At 38.1% G+C, this 16,561-nt stretch overlaps 1 protein-coding gene across 1 annotated transcript in view; it reads right to left on the bottom strand.

The window, feature by feature from the left end:
* Window positions 1-504: 504 nt before the first annotated feature.
* WDPCP (WD repeat containing planar cell polarity effector) overlaps window positions 505-16,561 on the bottom strand; it is a 416,303-nt gene continuing 400,246 nt past the window's right edge. Inside the window, exon 17 of the mRNA XM_085019068.1 lies at window positions 505-1,248. The gene's annotated coding sequence lies outside the window, so the exon portion shown is untranslated. The remainder of the gene's footprint in view (window positions 1,249-16,561) is intronic.

Genomic DNA, 16,561 nt, shown 5'->3' with positions numbered 1-16,561 from the left:
ATATAGAACAAAATAATTTCATTTATATGCATATTTTATCTTAATGTCTCATTTAAATATTTACTTTTTAACATAGACTATGGTCTACTCACAAAGGACCCTGAAATAGTAATGAACTTTCTACCAGGCTCTCACCTTGTTGTAGAAGACTGATGAACAAAAGGTTATGGTAGATCAGAAAATACAATTTGTGGAGTTCCTGCTGTGGTGCAGTGGGTTAAGAATTGAGTGCAGCGGTTAGGATTGTTGCTGAGGTACAGGTTTGATACCCAGACCAGTGGGTTAAGGATCTAGCATTGCCACAGTGGTGGCATAGTCACAGCTATGGGTCGGATTCAGCCCCTCGCTGGGGAACTTCCATATGCCATGGGTGCAGCCTTGAAAAAAAATGTGTTTTGTATTTCTGGTTAATGACTATTTACTAGAAGATATGGAAAAATCATTAAATCTTTACAAAGCCATGTCTTTCTCAATACAATATTTTTTCTTTAAAAATTAGTTAACTTTTGATTATTGTGATAAAGGAAGATAGGAATAGTAAAAGGAAAATTCTACTGGTAACTTTACATTAAGAGCCCCATTCCCACAAGGTAATGTGATGAGGGTGAGATGACACACACTCCATGGGCTGTGTGAAGGATAGGAACTCTGGGCTTAGGAAACTCAGACCTTTTGTAATGGAGAGTAAGCATGCCTGCCCTTTGGTCCAGAGGGAGATAGTGTTTGTGTTCTAAGAGGCAGAGAGTATCTCATATCAGTAATTCAAGAGAGCCATTAGAAATTGTCTTCCATCAATGGGTCTGGGCTGGACTTTTTGCTTAATAAATATTTTACTCATCATGAAAATTAATAATATAAACACTGTCACAAGAGGAGATGTTGAAAATACTTGGATGAATCAAGCTTAAATATTCTCCTTTTGAAGCACCTGATAATGTACAATTTAAGTAACTACAAAAATTTTACATTACTGAAAATGTTAAACACTTTCACTTAGGATGACTTTGCTGTTATGCTGCATGTTTTTGAAACTAGTAAAACTACTTTGAAAACACTCTGAATTTAAATGTCTTAGCTAATTCATGTTGTCTTTCCTCTTTTTAATCCTTACATGGAAATTTTAATCTACATCAGGGCATGAAAAAGTTCAGAGGTGAAAAATGTAGGTTTCTTTTTTAAGTAAATAAGTTTATTATTTATACCAAACCAAGGTGAACCATTCTGAGAGAAGCCACCATGTCCAATTTCCTGAAAGTAAACAAAATAAAAATAATTAAAATCATGTTTAAACAGAGAGTAAAAAAGACAATATTTATCTTTAATACTCCTAATTTAAATGTTTTAAAAGAGTGAAACAAAATTCTTAAAATGAATTATATATATAAACAAGAGAACTGTGTATTTATCTTACTCTTAAATTTTTGGTCTTTTTGTCTTTTTTTGTTGTTGTTGTTGTTGTTGTTGTTGCTATTTCTTGGGCCACTCCCGCAGCATATGGAGGTTCCCAGGCTAGGGGTCCAATCGGAGCTGTAGCCACCGGCCTACGCCAGAGCCACAGCAACGCGGGATCCGAGCCGCGTCTGCAACCTACACCACAGCTCACGGCAACGCCGGATCGTTAACCCACTGAGCAAGGGCAGGGACCGAACCCGCAACCTCATGGTTCCTAGTCGGATTCATTAACCACTACGCCACAACAGGAACTCCAAATTTTTGATATCATGTTCATAAAAAGCAGTGAAGAGAAATAACATACAACATATAAAATGATAAAGAAGGAAGGACAAGATGTTAGTTGAAATTTGGAAGCATCCAAGGGCTCTGACAATGAAATGTTGCAAAATGTGGGTCCTTTGTGATTCCACTTATTGGGATTGTATAATACTATCTATTCTAAAAGGTTCCAAATAGACCTGCTGTATAGCACAGAGAACTCTATGCAGTATTTTGTGATAATCTATTGTGAAAAGAATCTGAGACTGAATATATGTATATGTATGACTGGGTCACTTTGTTGGACAACAGCAGTTATCACAACCTTGTAAATTAACTATGCTTCAGTAAAACTTAAAAAAATTAAAAGGTGCCAAATAGCATATATTTCTGTTTTTACTCTTTTTGTTTTTCTTTTCTTTCTTTTTTTTTTTTAGGACCACACCTGCAGTGTATGGAGGTTCCCAGGCTAGGAGTTGAATCAAGCTACAGCCGCCAGCCTACACCACAGCCATAGCAACTCAAGAACCGAGCCAAGTCTGCAAACTACACCATAGCTCATGGCAATGCCGGATCCTTAACTCACTGAGAAAGGCCAGGGATCGAACCCGTGTCCTCGTGGTGGATACTAGTCAGGTTAGGTTTGTTAACTGCTGAGCCATGATGAGAACTCTGTATATTTCTTAATTTTGATTTTTTTTTTTTTATTTTAGGGCTGCACCTGTGGCATATGGAAGTTTCCGGGCTAGGAGTTGAGTCGGAGCTGCAGCTGCCTGCCACAGCCACAGCCACAGCAATGCTGGATCCAACTTGTGGCAATGCCAGATCCTTATTCCACTGAGCAGGGCCAGTGATCAAACCCACATCCTCATGGACACTATGTCGGGTTCTTAACCAGCTGAGCCACAACAGGAACTCTAACTTTGATGTTTTACTAAGTATTTAATAGTGGTTCCTGAAGTAATGGTTCATAGAAAGGGTCATGGTTTTATAAGACCTTGATAACATTTTCTGAAGCTGCAAAGAGATACTAATAAAAGCCTCATCCATTTCCCATTTCCCATTCTTTGTTTCTTTCACATCTCCCCACCAACCTTGTCAAGTATAGAAAAACAAAGGATTTTATGATAGTATTCTGAAATTAGAGGACGTTTTATTTTTATTTTTATTTTTTTTGTCTTTTGTCTTTTTAGGGCCACATCCGAGGCATATGGAGGTTCCCAGGCTAGGGGTCTAATAGGAACTATTGCTGCCAGCTTACACCACAGCCACAGCAACACCAGATCCAAGCCGTGTCTTCGACCTACACCACAGCTCCTGGTAACGCTGGATCCTTAACCCACTGAGCGAGGCCAGGGATTGAACCTGCAGCCTCGTGGTTCCTAGTCAGATTCATTTATGCTGCACCATGATGGGAACTCCTAGAGGACGTTTTAAATGTGAGACTAAAGGTGAATAATTTTATTTGAAAAAATAATACAGTGGGGACATTTTCAAAAGTTTGGAGGTAACCTCATTAGAGTTGAAATGGTAAAGGGGAAAGGTGAAGAGAGTAGGCATGATGGTTAATACTTAAACTAAGATGTGGTAATTGGAGATATTTCTCTTATTAAAATTATTTTAAATTTATTTATTGAGTCATATATTGAAAGTTATTCTTACTAAGAGAAGCCTTTCAGAAAGTCATTGCATTATTTTATTTTAAGTAGTCATATCTTGAAGAAAACAGGTGTATGGCTGGCAAGTAAGGGAAACACGTATGTTATGTGTATGCCTGTGGATCCTGATTTATACACACATGTGTGCACATGCGCGCGCGCACACACACACCACACCCCAACATGGAAAAACAAATAACCAGAAGAATGAGTAATTTCATATTGCCTGGGGCTTGTGTGTGTGTGTGCTGGCAAGTTCAGGGGTTTTAGGTAGCTTTCAATTTAAAAAACTAAACAAAACATTATGAGCACTGACATTTTGTAAAACATTAAGCTCCAACTCTTAGTATATAAGTTATTATACTAAGTCTATTTTCTACATCACTAGAATGATCAAGAAACCTGATTTTAGCTTTTGGTCTTATTCACTAACTGGCAGAGATCCTAGGTAAATCTTTTTTTTTTTTTCCCTAATACCTGGTTATAATTGTTGCTGCAAGGCCAGACTTTGCTTAATCCCAAAAGTATCTGGTTTAGCCATATTCTTTATGTTCTGTGGTGCCTCCTATCCAGGCTTCAAAACCTGTCTTACCTTAGGACTTAACATTTTAAAAAGTAAGAATCATAGAAATAATTCATCAGTAATCTCCAAGGACTTAAAAAAAATCTTTTCCTGGAGTTCCCGTCGTGGCGCAGTGGTTGACGAATCCGACTAGGAACCATGAGGTTGCGGGTTCGATCCCTGCCCTTGCTCAGTGGGTTGACGATCCGGCGTTGCCGTGAGCTGTGGTGTAGGTTGCAGACGTGGCTCGGATCCCAAGTTGCTGTGGCTCTGGCGTAGGCTGGCAGCTGCAGCTGCGATTGGACCCCTAGCCTGGGAAACTCCATATGCCGCGGGAGCGGCCCAGGAAATGGCAAAAAGACAAAAAAAAAAAAAAAAAAAAAAAAAAAAATCTTTTCCTTTGATGCATTTCCTTTAAAACCCATCCTATTTTCAAAAGACTTACTTCTGGACATTTCCAAGGTTTCCATGACTGTGTGTCCTGTGCTGAATAACCTTGACTTGTACCTTATTTAACTTGGAGGAATATTTTTATGAGTAATGCAGTAGTGCATTTTGTGTATTTAGTTATATAATCATTATTTTTTAATTACTTAGTGAATCTTGTTACATTTATAGGTGTACAACAATCATCACAACCAAATTTTACAGGATTTCCATCCCAAACCCTCAGTGCATCCCCCCACCCTCCAACCTGTCTCATTTGGAAACCATAAGGTTTTCAAAGTCTGTGAGTGAGTATCTGTTTTGCAAAGAAGATCATTGTGTACTTTTTTTAGATTCCCCATGCAAGTAATAGCATTTGATGTATATAATCATTATTAAAAATAAAGTACATTTAGGAGATCCCATTGTGGCTTAGTGGCTAATGAACCTGAATAGTATCCATGAGGACATGGGTTCCATCCCTGGGCCTTGCTCAACGGGTTAAGGATCTGGCATTGCCATTAGCTGTGGTGTAGGTTACAGACGTGGCTTGGATCCTGCATTGCTATGGCTGTGGTGTAGGCCAGCAGCTACAGTTCACATTCGACCCCTAGCCTGGGAACTTCCACATGCCACGGTGTGGCCCTAAAAAGACAAAAGACAAAAAAAATTAAGTATGTTCATTTAATAAAAATTGAAACCTAGAACAGTACTAAAATTTATTCACAGTTCAACCTGTCCTATAAAACTATGGTTTAATATGCATTTACTTCTAGTCACTTTTTTCCACATATTTGTTTTGTTTATTTTTTAAACATCTGAATGCATATTGTGTGTGTAATTCTATCTATATTTGGTTTTTGGGATTTTTGGCCTTGCTTTAAACACTTCTCAATTTTCCCAAAAGTCTTTGTTTTTGATGGCTAAGTTTTATTCTGTTAATTACTATAACTTTACTTAACCATTTTTAAAATTAATTATTCCCAATTTCTTCCTGTTTTTAGTAAATTACTCTATATGACAGTAGATGTCCTTAGACTTGATATAGAGCTGTAGAACCAAAGCTTATGAAATTTTAGGCTTTTGGATAAACACTGTAGAATTGGTAATTTTGCTTTGTTTCTTTCCTGGTTTGAGAGGAAGTCATTTTGTTTGGTAATAGGAAACCATGGGTTCAGTGCAGGCTGATCTTCATTTTATTATGTGCTGAAATCATGCTCACCCTTGATTAAATGCTACATGTTAATTCCTGTAACAATTTACTGCAACAAAAGGGTTTTCCCCAGTCCCTCATTTGATTTTTCTGTTTAGTTAAGTGCATTTTCTGAGCCACACCCTATTGCTGTTACCTAATGTTGGGTGATACCAGGTCACTTTCTTTTAAATGTACTTTTGTAAGCAAATTCTGCAGACAAGTTAAGGTTTGCTTTACTACAAACTTGATTTTTACCTGTTGCTCACTTAATAAACACATATTTAATATACTAAGTGATCATCTCATTATTTTATGTTAGGTTTAACAGTAGTCTCATAAAGTTTCGGATTTGGTTCAACAGTAATTAAATTCCAGAAGTATTCTATTTTAGAGATAGAAGAAACATTAGGGAGTTCCTGTCGTGGCGCAGCAGAAACAAATCCGACTAGGAACCATGAAGTTGTGGGTTAGATCCCTAGCCTCTCTCAGCAGGTTAAGGATCCGGTGTTGCCATGAGCTGTGGTGTAGGCCACAGAGGCAGCTCGGATCTGGTGTTGCTGAGGCTGTGGCATAGACCGGCAGCAACAGCTCCGATTGAACCCCTAGCCTGGGAACCTCCATATGCCTCGGGTGTGGCCCTAAAAAATAAGACAAAAAAAAAAAAAACAAGAAACAATAAAGTTTTCTAATATGAAATTCTTTCAGTTTATAGGTGAGGAAGGTGAGACACATGTGGGATAAGTGTTTTGTCCAAAGTCACTCATTTAGTGGTAGGGCTGATATTAGAATTTAGTTCTTATTTCTCTGTGAAGTACTTTTTCCACTTTTTTATGCACTCACAAATACCATGTGTTCCACAGGCTGCTTTATGATTAACTCCTATGATTGTCTGTTCTTGTCATTTAAGGGATGCCATGGTTCACACCTGCCCAGTAGGAGATGCTTCCTGATAAAGCTGTCAAGTTACTCAAGTTTCAATATTTGAATATCAATTCTGCTTTTTGCATATTTGGTATCTTATAGGTATTTCTAGTCAGTATTCCAATTTTGGTGCTTGAGGTTCTTTCTAGAAAATGAAATCTCATTGACTACAGTCCAGCATTTGCCAAAGGTTAGCTTGAGACTTCTGGTGCTTATAAGAAACAGGTTAGTAGATAAGCTAAGAAGCTTTCCAATTACCTCTGTGTTAAGTAAGCCATCAGAAAAAAATGTACTTAGAACACATCATCTCACCTTTCCACAGAACTGCCTTCCCTGAATTTTTTTTTCAAATTAATTCCCCATATAGATTATCACAGAATATCGAGTAGAGTTCCCTGTACTATACAGCAGTTCCTCATTGGGCAATGATTCCATATATTACAGTGTGTATATGCCAATCCCAAACCCCCAATCCATCCCTTCCCGCTCCTATCCTGTTTGGTAACCATAAATTTGTTTTCAAAGTCCATTGAGTCTATTTCTGTTCTGCAAATAAGTTCATTTGTATCCTTTTTTAGATTCCACATATAAGTGATACCGTATGATGTTTGTTTTTCACTGTCTGACTTAGTTTCACTTACCATGATAATCTCTAGGACCATCCATGTTGCTGCAAATGGAATTATTTCTTTTTTTATGGCTGAGTAATATTCCATTGTGTATAAATATATATGTAATCCTTTTAATGAATTGTTGAATTTAGTTTGCTAGTATTTTGTTGAGGATTTTTGCATCTATGTTCATCAGTGATATTGGCATGCAATTTTCTTTTCTTGTGTGTGGTATCATTGTCTGGTTTTGGTTTCAGATTGTTGGTGGTTTCACCAAATGAGTTTGGGAGTATTATTTCCTCTGAAATTTTTTGGACTAATTTTATTTTATTTTATTTTTTATTATTCAAATGAATTTATCGCATCTGTAGTTGTATAATGATCATAACAATCTGATTTCACAGGATTTCCATCCCACAGCCCAGGCACATACCCCCTACCCCCCAAACTGTCTCCTCTGGAGACCATAAGTTTTTCAATGTCTGTGAGTCAGCATCTGTTCTGCAAAGAAGTTCAATCTGTCCTTTTTTCAGATTCCACATGTCAGTGAAAGCATTTGATGTTGATGTCTCATTGTATGGCTGACTTCACTTAGCATGGTAGTTTCTAGGTCCGTGCATGTTGCAAAAAATGCCAGTATTTCATTCTTTTTAATGGTTGAGTAGTATTCCATTGTGTATATGTACCACAACTTCTGGATCCACTCCTCTGTTGATGGACATTTAGGTTGTTTCCATGTTTTGGCTATTGTAAATAGTGCTGCAATGAACATTGGAGTACATGTGTCTTTGCGAGTCATGGTTTTCTCTGGGTAGATGCCCAGGAGTGGGATTGCTGGATCAAATGGTAGTTCTATGTTTAGTTTTCTGAGGAATCTCCATACTGCTTTCCACAGTGGTTGCACCCATTTACAATCCCACCAACAGTGTACTAGGGTTCCTTTTTCTCCACACCCTCTCTAGCACTTATTGTTTGTAGACTTTTGGATGATGGCCATTCTGGCTGGTGTAAGGTGGTACCTCAGAGTGGTTTTGATTTGCATCTCTCTAATCATGGGTGATGTTGAACATCTTTTCATGTGTTTTTTGGCCATCTGTATGTCTTCTTTGGAGAACTGTGTGTTTAGATCTTCTGCCCATTTTCTGATAGGCTTTTTTGTTTTTTTGGTATGGAGCTGCAGAAGGTGTTTATAAATTTTGGAGATTAATCCCTTGTCACTTGCAAAGATTTTCTCCCATTCTGTGGGTTGTCTTTTTGTGTTGTTTAGGGTTTCCTTTGCTGTGCAGAAACTTTGAAGTTTGAGTAGGTCCCATTTGTTTATTTTTGTTTTTGTTGTCAATACACTGAGAGGTGGATCTGAGAAGATGTTGCTGTCGTTTATGTCAGAGTACGTTTGGCCTATGTTTTCCTCTAGGAGTTTGATAGTGTCTGGCCTTATATCTAGGTCTTTAATGCATTTGGAGTTTCTTTTTGTGTATGGTGTGAGGGAGTGTTCTAGTTTCATCCTTTTCCATGTGGCTGTCCAGTTTTCCCAGCACCACTTATTGAACAGGCTGTCCTTTCTCCATTGTATATCCTTGCCTCCTTTGTCATAGATGAGTTGGCTGTAGGTGCGTGGGTTGAATTCTGGGCTTTCTATCCGGTTCCTCTGATCTATATGTCTGTCTTTGTGCCAGTACCATGCAGTTTTGATGATTGCTGCTTTGTAGTATAGTCTGAAGTCCGGGAGCCTGGTTCCTCCAGCTCCATTTTTCTTTTTCAGGATGTCTTTGGCTATTCTGGGTCTTCTGTGCTTCCAAACAAACTTTAAAATATTCTGTTCAAGTTCTGTGAAAAATGTCCTTGGTAATTTGATAGGGATTGCACTGAATCTGTAGATTGCCTTAGGTAGTATAGTCCTTTTGATAGTATTAACTCTTCCCAATCCAGGAGCATGGTATATCTTTCCATCTATTTGTGTCATCTTTGATTTCTTTCATCAGTGTCTTATAGTTTTCAGAGTACAGGTCTTTTTCTCTTTAGGTAAGTTTATTCCTAGGTATTTTATTCTTTTGGATGGGATGGTAAACAGGATTGCTTCCCTAATTTCCTTTTCTGTTCTTTCATGGTTAGTGTATAGAAATGCCATCGATTTTGTGTATTAATTTTGTATCCTGCGACTTTGCCAAATTCGTGGATGAGCTCTAACAGTTTTCTGGTAGAGTCTTTAGGATTCTCTAGGTATCGTATCATGTCATCTGCAAATAGGGATAGTTTTACTTCTTCCTTTCCAATTTGGATTCCTTTTATCTCTTTTACCTCTCTGATTGCTGTGACTAGGACTTCCAGAACTATGTTGAAGAGTAGTGGCGAGAGTGGACATCCTTGTCTTGTTCATGCTCTCAGTGGGAATTCTTTCAGCTTTTCACCATTGAGAATGATGTTAGCTATGGGTTTGTTGTATATGGCCTTTATCATGTTGAAGTAGCTTCCCATCATGCCCACTTTTTGAAGGGTTTTTATCAGAAATGGGTGTTGGATTTTGTCAAAGGCTTTTTCTACGTCTATTGAGAGGATCATATGGTTTTTATTCTTTGGTTTGTTAATGTGGTGTATCACACTGATGGATTTGCGGATATCGAAGAACCCTTGCATCCCTGGGATAAATCCCACTTGATCATGATGTACAATCCTTTTAATGTATTGTTGGATATGGTTTGCTGGTATTTTGTTGAGGATTTTTGCATTGATGTTCATCAGTGAAACTGGCCTGTGGTTTTCTTTTTTTGTGGAATCTTTGTCTGGTTTTGCTACCATGGTAATGGTGGCCTCATAGAATGAGTTTGGGAGTATCCCTTTCTCTGCAATTTTTTGAAATAGTTTTAGAAGGAGAGGTGTTAGCTCTTCTCTGGATGTTTGATAGAATTTGCCTGTGAAGCCATCTGGTCCTGGACCTCTTGTTGGAAGTTTTTTAAATCACAGTTTCAATTTCAGTTCTTGTGATTGGTCCATTCATCTTTTCTATTTCATCTTGGTTTAGTCTTGGAAATTGTACTTTTCTAAGAATTTGTCCATTTCTTCTAGGTTTTCCATTTTATTGGCATATAGTTGCATATAGTAGTCTCTTATGATCCTTTGTATTTCTGTGATGTCCATTGTTACTTTTCCTTTTTCATTTCTAATTTTATTGATTTGAGTCCTCTCTCTTTTTTGCGTGATAAGTCTGGCTAGGGGTTTATCAATTTTGTTGATCTTTTCAAAGAACCAGCTTTTCGTTTCATTGATCTTTTCTGTGGTTTTCTTTGTTTCTCTTTCATTGATTTCTGCTCTGATCTTTATGATTTCTTTCCTTCTACTAACTTTAGGTCTTGTCTGTTCTCTCTCGAGCTGCTTTAGATGTTAAGTTAGCTTGTTTCTTTGCACTTTTTCTTGTTTCCTGAGGTGGGCTTGTATTGCTATAAATTTTCCTCTTAGAATGGCTTTTGCTGCATCCCATAGGTTTTGGAGTTTCGCATCTTTGTTGTATTTGCTGCCAGGTATTTTTAAATTTCCTCTTTGATTTCTTCAGTACTCCATTGGTTGTTTAGTAGCATGTTGTTTAGTCTCCACGTGTTTGTGTTTTTTTGCAGTTTTTTTCTTGTTGTTGATTTCCAGTTGTATAGCGTTGTGGTCGGAAAAGATGCTTGATATGATTTCAATTTTCTTAAAGTTACCGAATTTGGATTTGTAGCCCAGGATATGATCAATCTTAGAGAATGTTCCATGTGCACTTGAGAAGAATGTGTATTCTGCTGCTTTTGGATGGAATGTCCTATAAATATCTATTAAGTCCATCTGGTTTAATGTGTCATTCAGGGCCTGCGTTTCCTTATTGATTTTCTGTCTGGTTGATCTGTCCATTGCTGTAAGTAGGGTGTTAAAGTCTCCCACTATTATTGTGTTATTGTCAATTTCTTTTTTAAGGTTGTTAGCAGTTGCCTTATATATTGTGGTGAACCTGTGTTGGGTGCGTAGATATTTAAAATTGTTATATCATCTTCTTGGATTGATCCTTTGATCATTATGTAATGTCCTTCTTTGTCCCTTAAAATATTCTTAATTTTAAAGTCTATTTTGTCTTTTATGAGTATTGCTACTCCAGCTTTCTTTTGATCCCCATTTGCATGAAATATTTTCTTCCATCCTCTCACTTTCAATTTGGATGTGTCCCAAGAAGTGAAGTGGGTCTCTTGAAGACAGCATATATATGGGTGTTGTTTTTGTATCCATTCAGCCAGTCTATGTCTTTTGGTTGAGGCGTTTAGTCCATTACCATTTAAGGTAATTATTGATATGTATGTTCTTATTGCCATTTTATTAATTACTTTAGATTTGTTTTTGCTGCTTTTTTATTTCCTTCTTCTCTTGTTCTTTTCTGCCTATAGAAGTTCCTTTAGTATTTGTTGTAAGGCTGGTTTAGTGTTGCTGAATTCTCTTAGCTTTTGCTTATCTGTAAAGGTTTTGATTTCCCCTTCAAATCTGAATGAGAACCTTCCTGGGTAAAGTAATCTTGGTTGGAGGTTTTTTTCTTTCATCACATTAAGTATATCATGACACTCCCTTCTGGCCTGCAGAGTTTCTGTTGAAAAATCTGCCGATAACCTTATTGGGGTTCCCTTGTATGTTATTTGTTTCTTTTCCCTAGCCGCTTTCAAGATTTTCTCTTTGTCTTTAATTTTGGTCAGTTTGATTAATATGTGTCTCAGGGTGTTCCTCCTTGGGTTTATTTTGTATGGTACTCATTGTGCTTCCTGGATTTGAGTGAGTGATTCCTTCCCCATGTTAGGGAAGTTTTCGGCTATTATCTCTTGGAATATTTTTTCTGTCTCCTTCTCTCTTTCTTCTCCTTCTGGCACCCCTATGATACGGATGTTGATGTGTTTCACGTTGTCCCAGAGTTCTCTGAGACTCTCTTCATTTGTTTTCAATCTTTTTTCTTTTTTCTGTTTTGCATCCGTAATTTCCACTAATCTGTCCCCCACCTTGCTTATTCGTTCTTCTGCCTCCTGTATTCTGCTGTTAGCTGCTTCTAGTGAATTTTTTATTTCAGTTATTGTATTTTGCATCTCTTCTTGTTTAAGTTTTATGTCTTGTATCTCTTTGGTCTCCTGTAAGTTATCCATCTTTGCCTCCAGTTTATTTCCAATGTCTTGCATCATTTTCAGCATCAACAATCTAAAGTCTTTTTCCTGGAGGCTAAGAATTTCCTCCTCACTTAGCTGTTTTTCTGGGGTTTTACCTTTCTCCCTCATCTGAGTTATAGTTATCTGTCTTTTCATTTTTATAGGTTTTTGGTGTGGTGACCTTCTTACAGATAATAGAGTTGTAGCCTCTCTTATTTCTGGTGTCTTCCCGTCTTCCCCCCTGTGGCTGAAGTCAGTATGGGGGCTTGGTGTAGGCTTCCTGATGGGAGGGGCTGATGCCTGCCCCCTGGTAGGTGGAGCCTATTCTAATCCCTCTGGTGGGTGGGGCTTAGTCTCTGGATGGGATTAGAGGCAGCTGTGTGCCTGAGGGGTCTTTAGGTAGCCTGTTATTGAGGGGCAGGACTGTGATCCCACCTGGGTTGTTGTTTGCCCTGGGGCTTCTCAGCAGCTGACTGACGGGTAGGGCCTGATTTTCCCAAAATGGCCACCTCCAGAGAAAGGCACTGCAGCTGAATATTCCTGAGAGCTTTGCTTTCAATGTCCTTCCTTCACAACAAGCCACGTTCACCCCTGTTTTCCCAGGATGTCCTCCAAGAACTGTGGTCAGGTTTGACCCAGATTTCCATGGAGACCTTGCTCTGCCCTGGGACCCAGGGCATGTGAAAGTCCATGTGCGCCTTTTAAGAATGGGATCTCCATTTCCCCCAGTCCCGAGGAGCTCCTGCGCACATGTCCCACTGGCCTTCAATGCCAGATGCTCTGGGGCTCTTTCTCCCTGTGCCAGATCCCCACATATGAGAGTTTGATGTGAGGCTCAGAACTCTCACTCCTATAGGTGAGTCTCTGTGAACCAGTTAGTTTTCAGTCTGTGGAGCTTCCCACCCTGGAGGTATGGGGTTGTTTATATCGTGAAATCACCCCTCCTACCTCTTGATGTGGCCTCCTCTTTTTTTTCTGGAGTAGGGTATCTTTTTTAAGGTTTCTGGTCCATTTGGGTGGAGATTGCTCAGTCTTTAGTTGTGAATTTTGTTGTTTTTAGTAGAGAAATTGAACTCCAGTCCTTCTATTCCGCCATCTTCTACTCTCAGAGCTCTTGAGGGAGTCCTTCTTCTGGTGCTTTTTGGGAACCCCTTTCCCTATTTGCAGAGGGGTTGGAGTCAGCATGTTGCTCCACCAGGGACTCAGGTTGGCCAAAGTCCTCTGTGAGCTTAGCCAGAATCTTTGGGACTAATTTTAGAAAGACAAGTGTTAACTATTCTCTAAATGTTTGGTAGAATTCACCTATGAAGCCATCTGATATTGGACTTATGTTTGTTGGAAGTTTTTAAATCACTGTTTCAATTTCAGTACTTGTGATTGGTCCATTCATCTTTTCTCTTTCTTCCTGGTTCATTCTTGGAAGATTGTACTTTTCTAAGCATTTGTCCATTTCTGCTGGGTTGTCCATTTTATTAGCATAGAGTTGCTTGTAATAGTCTCTTATGATACTTTGTATTTCTGTGATATCTGTTGTAACTTCTCTGTTTTCATTTTAATATTATTGATTTGAGTCCTTTCTCTTTTTTTCTTAATGAGTCTGGCTAAGAGTTTATCAATTTTGTTAATCTTTTAAAAGAACCAGCTTTTAGTATCATTGATCTTTTCTATTGTTTTCTTTTCTTTTTTTTTTTTTTTTTTGGTCTTTTTTTTTTTGCTATTTCTTGGGCCGCTCCCGCAGCATATGGAGATTCCCAGGCTAGGGGTTGAATCGGAGCTGTAGCCACCGGCCTACACCAGAGCCACAGCAATGCGGGATCCAAGCCGCGTCTGCAACCCACATCACAGCTCACGGCAACGCCGGATCCTTAACCCACTGAGCAAGGGCAGGGACCGAACCCGCAACCTCATGGTTCCTAGTCGGATTCGTTAACCACTGCGCCACAACGGGAACTCCTCTATTGTTTTCTTGATCTCTATTTCATTTTTTTTTCTGCTCTGCTCTTCATTTCTTTTTTTTCTGTTTACTTTGGGTTTTATTTGTTCTTTCTCTAGTTGCCTAGGTGAAGGTTTAAGTTGTTTATTTGAGATTTTTCTTGTTTCCTGTGGTAAGCTTGTATTGCTATGAACTTCCCTTTTAGAATGCTATGGCAGCATCCCATAGATTTTGGATCTTTGTGTTCTTGTTTTCATTTTTCTCCAGACATTTTTTGATTTCCTCCTTGATTTCTTCAATGATCCATTGGTTGTTTGGTAGCATATTGTTTAGACTCCACATGTTTGTGTTTTTTGCAATTTTTTTTCTTGTAGCTGATTTCTAGTCTTTTAGCATTGTGATCGGAATGATGCTTGATATGATTTCAATTTTCTTAATTTTTCTGAGGCTTGATTTGTGGCTTGGAAAGTGATCTGTCCTGAATGATGCTCTGTGTGTTCTTGAGAAGAAAGTGTACTCTGTTGTTTTTGGATGGAATGTTCTATAAATGTCAATTAAGCCCATCTAGTCTAATGTGTCATTTATGGTCTGTGTTTTCTTATTGTTTTCCCATCTGGATGATCTGTCCACTGCTGTAAATGGGGTGTTAAAATCCTTCATTATTGTAGTATTATTATCAACTTCTCCTTTTATGGTTTTTAGCAGTTGCCATTTATATATATATATATATATATATATATATATAGTGTGTGTGTGTGTGTGTGTGTGTGTGTGTGTGTGTGTGTGTCTTTTTTTTTTTTAGGGCTATTCCTGTGACATAAGGAAGTTCCCAGGCTATGGTTTGTATTGGAGCTATAGCTCACAGCCTGCACCACAGCCACAGCAATGTGGGATCCGAGCTGCATCTACGACTTACACCATAGCTCATGGCAACACCAGGTCCTTAATGGACTGATCAAGGCCTGGGATCAAACCTGAGCCCTCATGGATACTAGTCGGGTTTGTTACTGCTGAACCACGGTGGGAATTCTTGCTTTATATATTTTGGTGCTCCTATGTTGTGTGTACATATATGTACAATTGTTATATCTTCTTGGACTGATCCTTTGATCATTATGTAATGTTCTTCTTTGTCTCTTGTAATTGTCTATATTTTAAAGTCTAATTTGTTTGATATGAGATTGCTACTCCAGCTTTCTTTTGATTTCTGTTTGTATGGAATATCTTCTTCCATCCTCTCACTTTCAGTTTCTATGTGTCCCTAGAACTGAAGTGTCTTGTAGACAGTGTATATATGGGTCTTATTTTTTATCTGTTCAGCCAATCTATATCTTTTGGTTGGAGCATTGAGTTCATTTACATTTAAGGTAATTATTGATTTATATGTTCTTACTGCCATTTTGTCAATTGTTTTGGATTCATTTTTGTTGGTCTTTGCCTCTTTTGTTTTCTTCTTTTGTGGTTTGATGACTATCTTTAGTGTTGTGTTTGGATTGGTTTTTCTTTTTTGTGTGTGTATCTATTGTAGATGCTTGATTTGTAGTTACCATGAGGTTTTGATATAGTACACTCACATACACAGAAGATTATTTAAAGTGCAGGCCTCTTACTTTCAAATGCATCCCTAGTATCCCACATTTGTACCTTCCTCTTCTCATGGTTGTATGTTTGTCTTTACCTGTTAACTTTCCCATTAATAATTTTCTTATTTATGGTTGTGGCCTTTTTTTTCTGCTTAGAGAAGTTCCTTTAGCATTTTTTGTAAACCTGGTTTGGTGGTGCTGAATTCTCTTAGCTTTTTCTTGTCTGTAAAGCTTTTGATTTCTCCTTCAAATCTGAATGAGAGCCTTGCTGGCTAGAATATTCTTGCTTTAAGTATATTGTGCCACTCCCTTCTAGCCCACAGAGTTTCTTCTGAAAAATCAGCTGATAACCTTATTGGGGTTCCTTTTTATGTTATTTGTTGCTTTTCCCTAGCTGCTTTTAATATTTTCTCTTTGTCTTTAATTTTGGTCAGTTTGATTAGTATGCGTCTTGGGGCATTCCTCCTTGGGTTTATCCTATATGGTACTCATTTTGCTTCCTGGACTTGAATGAGTAATTCCTTTCCCGTATTAGGGAAGTTTTCAGCTATTATCTCCTCAAATATTTTCTCCAGCCAGGCCTTTCTCTCTCTCTTCTGGAAATCCTATAATTCAAATGTCAGTGTGTTTAACGTTGTCCAGAGTTGTCTTAGAATGTCCTCATTTCTTTTGATTTTTCCCTCCTTTATTCTGTTCTGCATTAGTCATTTCCACCAGTATGTCTTCCATCTTGCTTATTTGTTCTTCTGCCTTCAGTATTCTGCTATTGATTCCTTCTAGTGAGTTTTTCATTTTGGTTATTATGTTATTCGTCTCTG

The sequence above is a fragment of the Sus scrofa genome, chromosome 3 (genome assembly GCF_054392235.1).
Source record: "Sus scrofa isolate SSC_HxYL_T2T_F1_AM1 chromosome 3, Sscrofa_HxYL_maternal_Yorkshire_Landrace_v2.0, whole genome shotgun sequence".
Classification (NCBI taxonomy): Eukaryota; Metazoa; Chordata; class Mammalia; order Artiodactyla; family Suidae; genus Sus; species Sus scrofa.
This window is presented reverse-complemented; position numbering and strand designations above follow the sequence as displayed.